Below are 14,151 nucleotides of genomic sequence, written 5' to 3'. Positions count from 1 at the left end.
GAACTAGGAGCATGTGGGTGTAGTGTCCCAGCAAGGGGCACAACCTATGCAAAGATGGTGGGATGGTTGGAAGCAGAGTTAGTCCTAAAAAGGGCACAACCAAGAGCAGTAAGAGGAGCAGGGACCTCCTCCTGAAGAGGATGGAGTGGCCAGTGACAGGCATTTACAGGTCTCCAGTGGTTTTCATTATCCTGTGAACTAGGAGGCCTTTGAAAGTTCTTAAGCTGAAGAATAATATGTGATTGGAGTTTTGAATAGGATCATTCCAATTGCTCTGCAAAGAAGGATTGGACCTGGGCAAGATCAATGTGGAGATAAGATCAATGTGGGAGGATCTTGTTACTCCTGGGCCACAGATGACTCTAGCTTGCATCAGGATGGTAATGGTGGCAACAGGGACAAGTGGATATATGCTAATAATAATCAGAAAATAAAAGGAACTTGACAAATTAAAAATAGGAATTAGATATCTATAACACAATTTTCTGAGGTCTGTTCTCAGTGCAGCATGACTCAGTCTTCAATATCTGGTTGTTGAAACAAAAGTAAATTAAAACAAAACATCATTTGTTTAAAATATTCTTGTACATTAAAAATAGATGAATAATGTATATGCTTATTAATTCTATCCAGCTTAATCAATGCATTAATAACAATTTTTGCAAAGAATTGGAGAACTGTTCTTTGTAGATGGCACTAGCAAATTCTGTCTCCTTTGTGGAGAAGCAGTCCACCTCTGTCTAGTGTCTTGCTTTATTTGGCACGGACTTTCCCCTTAGCCTGAAACTGTGGAATTGACAGAAACTGTGACCTTCATACAAGCTTGTTAAAAAATCTATTCAAGAGAAATTGTATTCTGTTCAGAGAAGGACAGTGCCATTTTACTCAGGTGTGGATTAGATAATAGTAAATCATGTTGTAATAATGTTGAAAGCTACATCATCACTTTGGACTCATAAAAGAGAAATTATTTCTCATAGACTATACAAATGTGCGGTCAATTTGTCTAACACCACTTCAAGTTTTTATATTTTCTTTCAAGTTTTTGATGCTAGATAAGCATTTTTATTTATATAAGGTTTATCATTCTTCTGACTGATAGCCAAGGACTTCCCTAAGTCACAGTATTAGTTTTCCAGGAAAATCTATTCATTCTGATACAAAAATCTTTCAACTGAGAAGTTAGATGAAGGCTTCCTCTGGTTTCCTCCCATTCTCTCCCCTCACTCTCCCCTCTCCTTCCCTCTCTTTCCCCTTCATTTTTCCCCTCTCCTTCCCCATCCCTTCCCCTTCTTTTCCTTTCTGTTTTAAAGAGTGACCACTTACCTTGTAATGACTCTTTCACACCCACATCATTTATCCATCTGAATATCTATTGGCTTTTTTCAAACTATATCCGGAATCCAGACAATTCTTCACCATTACAGCTCCCATCTAAATCAACATCATCTCTATTTTATGTTACTGCAATAACCATCTGACTAGTCTTCTGGCTTTTAAGCTTGTCCCCGGGTTATATTCTCCCCGCAGTAATCAGCAACCCCTGAAAAATGTCACCTGTATTATAACATTCCTGTAAGTAAACGGTTCTTTGGCTGCCCATTGCAGAATAAGGGCTATGTTCCTACCATAGTCCTTAAGACACTGCATTATTACTGCCCTCGAGCTCACTCTCTGGTCTCATCTCCTCCTCTCATCTTCTCTAGGGGCACCCTGCCTTCCTTGCTATCTCTCAGACATTCTAAGCATTCTCCCACATTAATGTTGCTATTTTTAATGCCTGAATGTCCTGCCTCCAGATACTGTGATTTGTTTCTTTACTTTCATCAGGGATGTACTCAATTATTGCCTGATCACAAAGGCCTTTTCTGACCACCTTGTCTAAAACAGTATCTGTCATACCATTCTCAGTTACTTTTTCCTGCCTTTTCTTCATTGTCTATATCAATCTCCTAATATAGATGTGTGTTTATCTATCTCTTCATCTTTTTTCCACTAGAATGTAAGCCCTGTAATAGTTGGGACTTGAACTTTTATTCAACCTAGCATCTCTGGCATTTACAATGGTGCCTCATATCTAGCAAGTGCTCAATTACTTTTGGTTTAAGGGAAAAATATTGCTATAGTTCACATTTTCTAGGAGCTGGAAAACCAAAAACTGATTGTTCCTTAGAGACTCCAGAAGGAGTGCATCTCTGTCCACATTCTGATTTTAGGATGTCTGACCTCTAGATCCATAGGAAAATATATTTATGTTGCTTTAAGACACTAAAGTTGTGATAGTTTGTTTCAGTAGCAATAAAAACTAATAAACATCTGGAGGTGTCTAAGATGCAGCCTCATAATCCTTTTTAACTCAATGCTTCAGGCATGTATGGATTAGAATTAGCATACATGGTACTCATTATATTGTTCACTAAATATTTCTGGATTTTCTTTTGGGTATATGGAAAAATTAACTGTTATTGCCCCCTTAAAGTGAAGTGTGGCCATGTGACTTTCTTAGAAAGATGACTAGTTAGTGGAAGTAGCATGTGTAACTTCCGGCTAACGTTTCTAAGTCTTTGCAAATTTTGCCATACTGCCATTTTTCTTGTTATTGGAGTGCAGAAATTTTTTAAAGATGTATTTATTTATTTGAGAGATGAGGGAGCAGCAGAGGGAGAGGGAGAGAGAATCCCAAGCAGACTCCACACTGAGCATGGAGCCCAAGGCAGCTCGATCCCCTGATTCTGAGATCACAACCCTGAGATTGCAACCTGAGCTGAAACCAAGAGTCTGATGCCCAACCAGCTGCACCACCCAGGCCCCCCGTGAACATAGAATCGTGATCAAATATACTCTCCATGAGCCTAGTCTCCTGACAAAACAATGAGCACATTCCCTCAGAAAACACCAATGGACTTGTAGTGTGAATGAGAGATCATTTTGTGCAAGCTGTTGAGATTTGAGGGCTACTTTGTCAAAGTAGCAAAATCTAGCCCAAAGTTTCTCAAAAGTTTTGATCTTAGGATCTTTTTTACAATCTTAAAATTTCTTGACATCCCAAAGAGTTCTTGTTTATGTGGGGTTATCTATCAATTTTTATCATGCTTACAATTAAAATAGACATCCTTAAATAATGCACATAAAAATAAATCCATTTTATGTCCACATAAAAATATTTTAAGGAAAGAACTATAGTTTCCAAAGCAAAAATAGTTTTATGAGAAGAGTGGTCCTTTTATACATATTTGTAAATATTTTAAATGTTTAATTTTATATGAGCCAGCTAGATTCCCATATCTGCTTTCACAGCATTCAAACTGTTGCCATTTGTTGTGGTTGAAGTATATGGAAAAGATCCAGCCTCATGTAATTATATTATATGGTTGTAAAGGGAGAAGTATTTTAATACCCTTTTCAGATAATTGTGGATATTCTTTTTTGATACTATACTAGAATTCTGTAAGTAGTAGTTTTTTAAAAGTGAATTGCAATGTGGAACTGAAATCATATTAATGAACTTCTCATACTGCTACATGAGATCCATTGGTCTATCTTTTTTTATTATTCAAGTATAATTAACATACAATATTAAATTAGTTTCAGGTGTACAATATAATATTTCAGCAATTCTGTACATTTCTCAGCATTCAACCATAAGATTCTCAGAAGAAAACATAAGCAGTAATTTCTTTGATAGAAGCCATAGAAACACTTTTCTAGATATGCATCCTCTGGCAAGGAAAACAGAAGCAAATTTAGGCTATTGGGACTAAATCAAAATAAAAAGCTTCTACATAGCTAAGGAAACTATCAACAAAACAAAAAGGCAACTTACTGAATAGGAAAAGATATTTACAAATGATATATCTTATAATGGATTAATATCCAAAATATATAAAGAACTTAACTCAAAACCAAAAACAACAACAACAACAAAAAAAAAAAACACAAATAATTTAACTAAAAAGGGCAGAGGAACTGAATAGACATTTTTTTTTTCCAAAAAAAAAATGCAGATGACCAATAAACACATGAAGAGATGTTCACTGTCACTAATTATCAGAGAAATGCAAATCAAAACCATAATGAAATATCACTTTACACTGTCAGAATGGCTAAAACCATTGGTCTATCTTGCACTTTAAATGGACATGTGCATGTCTCTGGAAAGGCATCCATTTGGTTATCTGAAAAACCTTGATTCACTGAGTTTTGCAGATCTTCTACATGTTAACACATTTCTTTCTTTTTTTTTTAAGATTTTATTTATTTGACAGACAGAGATCAAAAGTAGGCAGAGAGGCAGGCAGAGAGAGAGGGGGAAGCAGGCTCACTGCTGAGCAGAGAGTCCAATGTGGAGCTCGATCCCAGGACTCTAGGCTCCTGACCTGAACCAAAGGCAGAGGCTTTAACCCACTGAGCCACCCAGGTGTCCCAACACATTTCATTATACAATATCAAACCCAACATTCTTTCATATTGCTAACAAAACCTGTAAAAGAGATTTTTATGTATCAAGAAATTGTTAAGACACTATTGCCAGATACAAGTTTTACAAAATTCTAACATTCTTTTAATATTCAAATTCCATTGAATTTGTTTTCCTTGAAGTAGAAAAACTCACTGTCTATTTTCAAGAAATACTCAGTTTTGCAAATATCAGCAAATACTCAAGCCTGAATAAGTATAGTTTTTAGGTTAATTATTCTTTCAAGTAAAAGTGGTTTGTAATGAAAAGAGTAGATAGTTCAACTTGCAACGCAAACAGTAGTTCCCATAGATGACCATTATGGACACAGCTGCTAACATGGCTCTTAATGGTCCCTGCCCCTAGGAAATCATGCTTTTGTGTCAACCTTTCTCTTTGAAAGAGTTGGAGCTGGTGACTTGCTTCTAACAAATAGAGTATGGCAAAAGAGAGGCAGTGTCACTTCTGTGATTGGATATAAAAGACTATGATTTCCATCTTGCTGGATTTCTCTGGTTCTTCTCAAATGCTTGCCCCATGGAGATAGCAACCTGGCAAGGAATGGAGAGTGCCCTCCTAGCCAATAACTACAAGGAACTGAGGTCCTCAATCCAAGTACCCCAAGTAATTGAATCCTGCTTACAACCACATAGATAAGGTTGGAAATGGGGAGGGATCCATTTCTCCCCAGTTAGATTTTGACATGCTTGTGGTCCCAGGTGATACCCTTGTAAGAAACCTGAGCCAGGGTACCCAGCTAAGCAGTATATGAATTCCTGACCCACAGAAACAAAGATAATAAATGTATGTTGCTTTAAGCTGCTCGGTTTGGGCGCAAACTGTTCAGAAATAGATAACTAATACAACTATCTACTTCATTATATAAAAGTATACAATTCTACCTTTAATTATATGTTTAATTTTTGTCACAGAGAATATTAAAGCATGTCTTTAAGTTCCAAGATGTAATGTAAACATTACGAATTTTTACCAATTCATCAAAGATATTCTTAAAATGAATTTTGGTACATGTTGATGTACTACACAAAATCTGCTAGTACGAGTTGGTTCTACTGCCTCAATTTGTTCTAAGAACCCAGTAATTTTTCCCACCATTGTATTTGTACCATCAGTGCAAACGGCAACACAGTGAAAGAGGACACATGCCAACATAGTAAAAAAGATGAATAATGTATTGAGAATTGCGTTGATTTCACAGAGATCCTGAAAAGTTCCCTGGGATCCCTAGGGATTTTAGGATTACAATTTCAGAGCTGCTGCTATAGACTATCCCAATTATCACATCAGATGAATTGTTAATTTGCCATCCCAAGTCTATATATTACAACATAGTGAAGTTGCTCAAGGGACGGCAATGCAAAATTCTCTTCGTTTAAAAAAGAAAACTAGTTTTCATAAGGTTTTGAAATTCTTCCTATATAGAGTGGCTGCACATGACTGACTGTTTATCAATTCACGACTGCTGAAACATCACCCCTGTGTTTACTACCCATTCAGGAGTATGTTTCAAAACAGCATTGATTATCACTGTGACTTGCTGCTGCTCATAATGACATCTTATTTTTTAATCATTAAGGAAGACATCGTTAATATGTCTTTGTGTTTGTGTGGGTGTGTGTTTTGGTATGAGTTCTATAAGTAGGAATCTGGTAGAGCTTGAATAAGGTTTATAACTATTTCCAAGTACGTATTTCATGCTTGCTTCAGCAGCACATATACTAAAATTGAAATGATACAGAGAAGATAAGCATGGCCCCTATGCAAGGATGACATGCAAATCCAAGTACATATTTCACTTGTATCTTATTACTAACATTGGTACCATAATGAATAATAATACTTCTTTGTGATAGGGAATTCAGAAAATAAGTATTTATAAATAAAAAATTATGCATTATCTTTCCACTAAGATAAAAACATTGCTAGCTGTTTTGTGTATTTTCTTTCTTTTCAAGCATTTAAAATTCACATGAGTAATAGTTTAAATTTCTTTTAACAATATTAACAGGCAATTTGAACCCTAGAACTTGCTTTCAAACTTCAGGTCATGCTTGTCGATAAATTAAAGACCAAAGTACATTGATTTTATTGTGAGGAATCATGGTTTCACATCATAAAGACAGCAGTATTCAATTATCCAAAATGTTTTCAAAAAGTTAAAGCTTTTTCACTGTAGGTTAATTTTGTATATACTGTTAAACATGTTATATAAAGTGATAATACAAGGTATATTATTGGCCTACCTTTTACATGCTATCCTATACATTTTATAGATCTAAGTTCACATGTATACATGCATTGATATACAAATTATAAAGTAAAGGAAAAAACATAATAAGAAACACACCAGGATTAGCTTGTATTTTTAAGTGATAGGGTAACATGTTTCAAGTTCCTAAAAATTGATTTTTTTAAGTTAAACATGGACCCCTAGATGTTACAAGGCAGCACTAGTGTAAAATGCAGGTGCTATTCCTGTATGCACCCTACTCTAGAGCATGTCATGGTAGATGAGCTTATCTCAGATGTCTGCTTGTCACTGAGGCTGAGCTGATCTTTTATAGCTGATTGGCAGGCACATCATGGCCAAAATTAATACTCTAGCCAGACCTCTGATAGACTGTTAAACTGAAATCTCTCATTATTTCTCCACCTTGATTTCTACCAAAGAGTTGATAAAACTCCCTAAAAACACAATGAAAAATCTGAAAATAGTGAATATTTTCTGTGACTACTGCTCATCTCTTTTTCACGCTTAAACCTATTGATTTCAAGATGAAATAACTTTTTAAAATAAAAGTGTTCTTAAATGGTACAGATACAGCATGTTCTTTACTGACTTCTATCTTTCAGGGGTCAGAGAAGGGTAGATAAATGATTAGATAGATAGATAGATGATAGATAACCATTTTATATTTAATGGCCAGGATAGCCATTTTATATTTAATATTTAATGCTAATAAAATCTGGGTTCTAGGCTGTTATTACCCTCAATTATTATTTACAAAGCTCTGTCAGTACACATGGTATTTAATGTTCGATGAAATTGTGCCAGACAAATTTCCCTCCCTGAGGAGCCTCCAAGCTGAAAATAGGGGAAGGATGCAGGAGAGAAATTGTGGGAAGGACAGAGAGTGATTAAGAATTGCAAAGTTGGCATTGCTTTGCTCAGTAGGTAGACAGCAAGGAGAACTTGAATGCTGGGAAATGATGCTCAGATTGAGAAGCCATTCAGTACAATAAAACCAATAACTAGAAGCAAGGAAAGGTATCAGAAAAGGAGAGTCTCACTCTAAGTGAGAAATCCATATCTGCAGCTCAGAAATTTCTTCATGCTTTGTGTTCACGATGGTTTCTTAGCACCACCTCTTACTCATCATGTTCCAAACCAGTGGGCCTCAAACTTGAACATCATCAGAATCCATGCAGCCGGGTAGGGGTTGTTAAAACCAGTTGCCATTACTGGGTCACATGTTGTCAGAGTATCTGAGTCAGTGAGTCTGGGGTCTTGAATTTGCATTTCTAACAAGTTTTCAGATATTGCTGCTATTGGAACCCGCCCTTTGAGACCATCCATCCTAAACTAGTATCTCCAAATCCTTTTACATCTTGTCCTCCAAACTGCAGCTTAGAGGCATCTCCAGTTCTTCCCTTACAATCAGACAATTCCCCAGTGCTGTCTCTGCTTTCCTAAGAATGTCCTTCAGATTTGTTTTAGCTTTTCGAACTGACAGCTGTTGATCTAATTAGATCTTACTACCATTCCTATCACTACGGCTAGCCATAGTAGGAACTACAATCACTACGACTAACCACTTTGAACACCTGCTATATGCAAGACTATATAATAACCATTTTAAAATATATTATCTCACTAGATAATGCTACTAGATCATTTGTATGATCCCCACTTACAAGGGAAAAATTCATTTGCAGCAAGATTAATTTTATTTGCAGCAAGATTAATTCGCTTGCGGTGAATATTACAGAAAGGATATAAATGAACATTTGTCTGACACCAAAACCCATGTCTTTATGTCCATCTTGTAATTCAGACCCTGCCTGAAGGCCACCTCTTTCATTCAGTCCCCATGCATGATTGGGTCAGTCTGCTAGTGAACCCTCTCCCTTCTCTCAGCTACTAGTGATCTCCTTTACATTACAAAGACTTAGTATGTATGAGGTGGCATTAGCAATCAGTACAGAAGGGATAGATTAATCAAGAAATGTCATTTGGGCAATTAAATGCTTGTATGACATAATACACAAATAAAAGCAGATGGAATAAAATCCTCAATGTGAAAAATAAAACTGAAAATTTTAAAATAAGACATAAGATGCCAAGGTACAAATGTCACATGAGTGGTAAATATGAACACCTGTTGAAATATTAAAAAAAAAAAGATTAAAAAATGAAAGGCAAGTTATTTGTAGTGAATTTGAACAGTGAAGGATTAGTTAAGGAAATATATAAGTAACTGTCAAATCTTCATGATTCACAGAAGAGGAAAACCAGGTGGCCAATATGTTTATGAAAATATGTTCAGGATCCAAAAATAATAAGGGAAATTAATGTTGTATATCAGCATTATATAAGTCCATACACATCAGATTAGTATGTCTGAACATTTGCAGAGATGTGAATCCCTGGGAATTCCTGTGGTGTGCTGGTGTGTAACTTGTTTAATTACTTTGGAGAGAAGTTTGAAATATCTACTAACATTGATAATGTGGGTATCTATGACTTATTCATTCTACTTCTAGGTAAATACTCTGAAACATCTCTTCAACAGACACACAAAGATTTATGTGCAAGGACATTCATCACAACATTCTTAAGAATAGGAAAACTTTGAGAACAAGCCATATGTTCTTTCTTTAAAGTTTTATTTATTTATTAGAGAGAAAGAGAGAACGAGCAAGGGGGACAGACAGAGGGCAAGGGAGAAGAAGACTCCCTGCTGAGCAGGAGAGGGGCCCCATCTCAGGACCCTTAGATCATGATGTGACCTGAAGGCAGACACAACTGACTGACGCACCCCTCCCCCAATCCACTTGTTCCTAATAGGTTATTGGATAATTAATTTTTGTGCTCTATTTATACAAAGAACATAATTCCTCAGTTAAAACAGATAAACCAAATCTATATGCATTATCATGATCCATCTCATATACATAATGTTGAATACGATTAGTAAATTACAATGTGTATGAAAATGATATTGATTTTAAAAACTTAAAACACACAGGAATCCTATATGTTATTTGTGAATCCAAATATACAAGTAAATATATGATCAACAAGAATATATACCAATTTTGGGATGATGGTAACCCCTGTGGAAGAGGAAGGAAAATGGGATGGGGGTTGGCCTTGCGTAAGGAATCTTTTGTTTATTATTTAGATGAAAATATCTGAACCAAATATGGCAAAATGTTAATGCTTGTTAAATTAATGTGGCAAACACTTGTGTTATTTTTTTCTCTTCATTTATAAAATTTTTGTGATCAAAAGGGAACATTTTAACAAAGTCTTCCATGGTGAAAGATTATGAATATTCTGGCTCAGTCTAAATGCAACCATTTTCTTTGCTGCAAAACTTTTCAGTCATTAGTATGTTAATGGCACTGTGAATTGCCAAGAGGATAATGTCTAATGAAATAATTCCCAAACTTATTGACCATAGAAGTTTTTTTGCTTTTTTTTTTTAATAAAACGTCTATTAACATCTCAAGGATCTTTTGGGAAATGCTGTTATACATCACAGCTCTTAACTTTCTCTAATTGTTTCATATAATTTAACTTGATTTCTATGGTTATATTCTCCATCTCCTCGAATTAGTACCTGTCTTACTCCTTATAACTAGGCATGTAATGGACATATATGTAATAAATACTTTGATAGCTTGTTTGATTTTTCTGAGAAATTATTTTGCAAACCATTATACTCAGTGTAGGTTTTGGGGAGAAAGTAGTGAAAGCAATCATTTTGTATAATTTTATATGGAAATAAAAAAGCAAAACTCAAGAACACAAAGATCGACGCAAGGGTTAACAGTATTTTTCAAACAAATGGAATATAATGATGACAAAACATTGCCAAAACTAGTTGCTGGAAACTTCTTTTCTTCATTTATTCATTCACCTCATCCAACAAGTATTGTGAAATATCTAAAGAGAAATTATTGCTTCCTAACATACAGGAAGTCTTATACAATCCAGTGCATGAGATTTCCCAGAATTAAATGACGAATGATTTCTCAAAGAACTCAACCCTTTTGAAATTATATTGAGTATAAATCCTTTCACAATTTTATTAAATAATTAATTCATATGAATATTTATAAATATTAGGTATATCTCTTTGGTTTATAAGGGTATAATTTGACACAACAATAAATAAAATTGATTAAGCAAAAATTTATTGACTTACATTTTATTTTTCATTGTCCACACCTAAGACACTGTTAGCCAAACTTAATATCAGAAAGAAATTTCCCTCATTACTACCCTTTTGACAATTTACAATATATTAAATACAGATGTTTGATGGAAATATCAAAATTTTAAAGTAGATATGTAAGATCTGGTACCAGGGGTTAATAAGTTAACCCTTGTCCATTTGAGTATTTCATAAAAGCACTCTGTGATTCTCATTTCATAACTTCTACCATTTATACCATTTTATATTTGGTGAAATTTTGTGGCTATTTGCTTAAAGATAAAACATTTGAATCTCCTTCTTTTTGAATTTTTTATTTTATTATAATATCTACAGCTCTTTAAAAATCATTTTGGGACTTACATAAGAGAAAATTTCTGCCCTTTGCAGAAACTAAATTTGTATATGATAAAATCTTGTGAAATATAATTCAATACTTTTAATATTTTTCAGGTTAATTTAGAATTTTGACATTCCTATGGAATTTTGACATTCCATCCCAGAATTTCCTAGGAAATTCACATTAATACTAAGAAAGTAATCTGTGTTTTCAAACTTATTCTTATGTTGGAATCTAATGCTGAAAACAGCTTTTTAAATAGTTTTACTAAAAAATTCTACAGGTACCTAAAAGTTTTCAGAGATGTGATTTTTTTCATCTGTTTTGTTATTTTACTGGGAAGTATAGTGATATAAATAGTAAAGGTGTAGCTTCTCTAACTGTATTACCTTTTAATATTGAACTGAAATGTTAATGATAAATTGATTTTATACAGAGTAGAAGGCAGGTAGGGAAGAATGATACATTATCTGCTTTAGGTGCTTCTGGTAGTACTTCAGCACCCTTTGTATAATGTTATTATGAATGAAAATAAAGTTACAATTAATAATTATTTGAAATTTTTCTGCCAGTAAAGAAACTCGAAACTCATATTTGGTTTAAGTGCACTGGTAGACCTTTGCAGTATTTTAGCCAGATGTTCCTCTTAATTGCCTAACTAAGTTGTTTCACTATCTGTTGAAATAATATGACTTGATTCTGGCAGTTAACAGGGGTTAATAACAGGACATTAACTCACTACTTATAACTGTCTAGGTAATAAAATGACATCACCAGTATTCCACTTAGGCTATTATAAGCCAATGAAATTATCTGCGTAAATTAGAGTTACGTATACATTATGAAGACAAGCATGTAGTATTTATTTTTGTAAACAATTTCTTGGATGAGGACATTTTTCAGTTTGACCTTCATTGAACAGATGTAACTATGGACACATATATCTTAGAGTATTAATTCGCTAATATTGTGTCATTGTCAAAGTGATCATGCCTTCCTGTTGCTCCTCGCCATTTTGCCATACCTATATGGAGGTCTTGCTTGAAGAATAGGTGAGTAGTGTCAGGTTTGGTGGAAAGGGCAAACCTTGTATAAAAGAAAATAAGAATGGATAGTATTTTAGTTATTTATTGCTACATAGCAAATTACCCTCCCCCCCACACACAAATATTTGTGATTTATAGCAGCAAACATTTATTATCTTATACAGTTTCTGTGGGTCTAAAATTTAGGAGTAGCTTAGTTGTGTGATTCTGGCTTGGGATCTTTCATGAGGTAGCAGTCAAGATGTTGCATTCATCTGAAGGCTTGACTGGGATGTGAAGATCTGCTTCCACGATGGCTTAATCATATGACTGGCAGGTGGTGCTGACTTTCAGTAGGATGCCTCAGTTCCTCGTCATTTGGACTATCCCTCTGAATACGCTCTTCCACTGCAACTGGTTTCTCTTAGAGTGAATGATACAGGAACGAGGACAAGGTCAAATGACTTTGATGAACTAACCTTGGAAATCACATACTATTGTTTCTGCAATATCATATTGGATATACAGGTATCCAATGTGGGAGAGAACTATGTAAGTGTGTGAATATCAGAAAATGATGGTTATTGGAGGAGACTACCTTAGAAGCTGGCTACTAAAGGAAAGGAGGAAAAGAAAAAGCATGTATAATTTGAATGAAACACTGAACCTTGTCTTTGTTTCAGGACAATGAGTATCTCAATCACTGAAAATAATTTCTGACTGATTTTTGCAAGGTGAAGTAGCACAGAGGTTTTGCTATTGCCGTCTATACAAATAAATCATTTTTGTTCATGCCAATAACTTTGAAGTCTAGGTCATGCAGAAAGTTGTCATTTTATGGTGGGGCAGCTCTAGTGCCATACATCAAGAAGGTGACAGAGCTAGAATTAGAAAAGCAGGGCCCAGGGTTCTTGTCTTTTAACATTTGGTCATAATCATTGATCCTTGCCAGTTCAGAAGTACCCCCAGTAGATTCCCCAGATACTTATTGCTGAAGTGGATCAATATTATGCATTCATCTCCAATCATTGCTCTATGAAACTATAATTCAGAGAGATGTCAACTTGTATCTATTCCACTGGTAGATGTACATGCTCATATGTTTTAAGACTTTTGTTACACATGTTGATGATGAAACAATGAGGTTTGTAAGCAAAGACAGTGTGTCATTACCTTCACACACTTTAACTTTGCAAACATCAAGTCATAGTGAAAAGAAATGCATCATTCTAGCCAAGCAGCTGAATCATAGCTATAAAGCTAGACCTTCAACATGAAAACCAGGAGTGGAGCAGTGAAGAGTTATGAGCTACAAAGGTGGATTAAAGGAGAAGAAAAGGAGGGTAACCATAGTTTTGGAATTATGGCTCAGCATGTTGTTCTTACATCCTTTCATGAGCTGTCAAAGTAAATGACAAGATCAACTTGAGATGTTTTGAATAAGAGATGTTAAGGTCAGTTCAGATGTTTAGTCTTTTTTTGAGACCAAGATATATTCATAGACATACATTGTTTCTGATGAATGGCTAATTAGTTTGAAGGGGAAACAAGGATGCACCTGGTATCTTTCTGTACCATGGGATTACATTTCCTGGATATATTTTACTATCTGATTCCAGGAAGTCAACATCAAGTTTTATCAGTTGCAAAGCATCAGATATTTTTATACTTAATTAGGCTAAGTACCTGATTTATGACACCTGAGTCAAGGCTTCAATAAGGTCATCCACCTCAAAGAGATCAACATCCAAAATGAATAGGTCTGCTACTGCCTTGCTGCTTGACACTCAGGATATTTTATAGACCCAATGACTGTTATTAGAATTTAAATGTGTTCTATTTGTAGACTCCAATTCCTGGCCTCTT

General features: G+C 34.9%; 1 protein-coding gene and 1 non-coding gene across 2 annotated transcripts in view; both read left to right on the top strand.

Annotated features, from left to right (window-relative positions):
- The window catches only part of INPP4B (inositol polyphosphate-4-phosphatase type II B), an 832,665-nt gene that overhangs the window by 319,702 nt on the left and 498,812 nt on the right, over positions 1 to 14,151 (top strand).
- LOC125094536 (U6 spliceosomal RNA) lies at positions 6,176 to 6,279 on the top strand. The gene has a single exon (XR_007125559.1). It is a non-coding gene; the product is annotated as a U6 spliceosomal RNA (small nuclear RNA).

The sequence above is a fragment of the Lutra lutra genome, chromosome 2, assembly GCF_902655055.1.
Source record: "Lutra lutra chromosome 2, mLutLut1.2, whole genome shotgun sequence".
Classification (NCBI taxonomy): Eukaryota; Metazoa; Chordata; class Mammalia; order Carnivora; family Mustelidae; genus Lutra; species Lutra lutra.
This window is presented reverse-complemented; position numbering and strand designations above follow the sequence as displayed.